This window comes from Atta cephalotes (assembly GCF_000143395.1).
Source record: "Atta cephalotes unplaced genomic scaffold scaffold00024, whole genome shotgun sequence".
In the NCBI taxonomy this organism is placed as follows: Eukaryota; Metazoa; Arthropoda; class Insecta; order Hymenoptera; family Formicidae; genus Atta; species Atta cephalotes.
Genome location: NW_012130088.1, coordinates 3,481,963 through 3,483,314, shown reverse-complemented (window position 1 = coordinate 3,483,314; position 1,352 = coordinate 3,481,963).

Below are 1,352 nucleotides of genomic sequence, written 5' to 3'. Positions count from 1 at the left end.
GTGAGTGGTTTCAACGCTTCAAGAACGGCGATTTTGACGTCCAAGGTCATGCTCTGTATTTGGTGGGACTAGCTCGGTAGTGTATTATGAACTGTTAAAACCGACTGAAACAATCACAAGCGATCGAACGCAATTGATGCGTTTGAGCCGAGCATTGAAAGACAAATGGCCGCAATACAACGAGAGATACGATAAAGTGATTTTGCAGCATGACAATGCTCGACCCCATGTTGCGAAAGTGGTCAAGACATACTTGGAAACGTTGAAATGGGAAGTCCTACTCCACCCGCCGTATTGCTCCCTCTGACTATCACTTGTTTCGATCAATGGCACACGACCTGGCTGACCAGCATTTCCGGTCTTATGAAGAAGTAAAAAATTGGATCGATTCGTGGATAGCCTCAAAAGATGACCAGTTTTTTCGCGGGATTCGTACGCTACCCGAAAGATGGAAGAAAATAGTGGCCAGCGATGAACAATACTTTGAATCATAAATGTATACCAGTTTTTAATAAAGCCTCGAATTTCGGAAAAAAAACAGCGGAAGCAAAGTTGTACACCTAATATATATATATATATATATATTTATATATTATATATTTATATATTACTTATATATTTATATATTATATATTTATATATTATATATTTATATATTATATATTTATATATTATATATTTATATATAGAGAAATTTGATTTTGCCTTTCATGAAGGCGCGAAAGGATTAACCATACATTATTGCATTTCCTTTAAATTTATCCCTAGCAGTCCTTTTCAAACTATAATATAAACTTCCAGTCTTGCTCTTTTTATGCGCATGGCGTACGATAAAATTTAATTAATTCCGAAAACACAAACGAATTGAAATAAAATGTATGTACATATCTTATTTCATTATTAATAATCAATTGTCGTTGGTATATTATAATCTGTAGACGATCGAATTTTTTTAAACACTTTTAAAATAATTTAAATATATTCACGTATCGAATTACTTCGAATATTATTCGAAATAGAAATTCTTAAAAATTTTGAAAATTTAAAAGTTTTGAATTTTTAGATAATTTTTGCATCGAAAATGTCTGAATATCTGGAACGTTTCAAATTATTAAAAATGAAAGGAAATGAATAAAATCAATTAACAAAATAACAGAAGCGCCACTTGCTCAGAGTTAGATATTGAAGTAATACATCTAATAAATTGTATATACGAGGTATCTTGCCATTGTCGCATTTCTTAAAGGCGTATTTTTGAGGTAATTTAGAGATGAAAATCTGAATATAAAAATGTCGAGACTATAATAGTTTTAAAATTATTAACGATTAAACTTTATTAATTACAGAGTTGA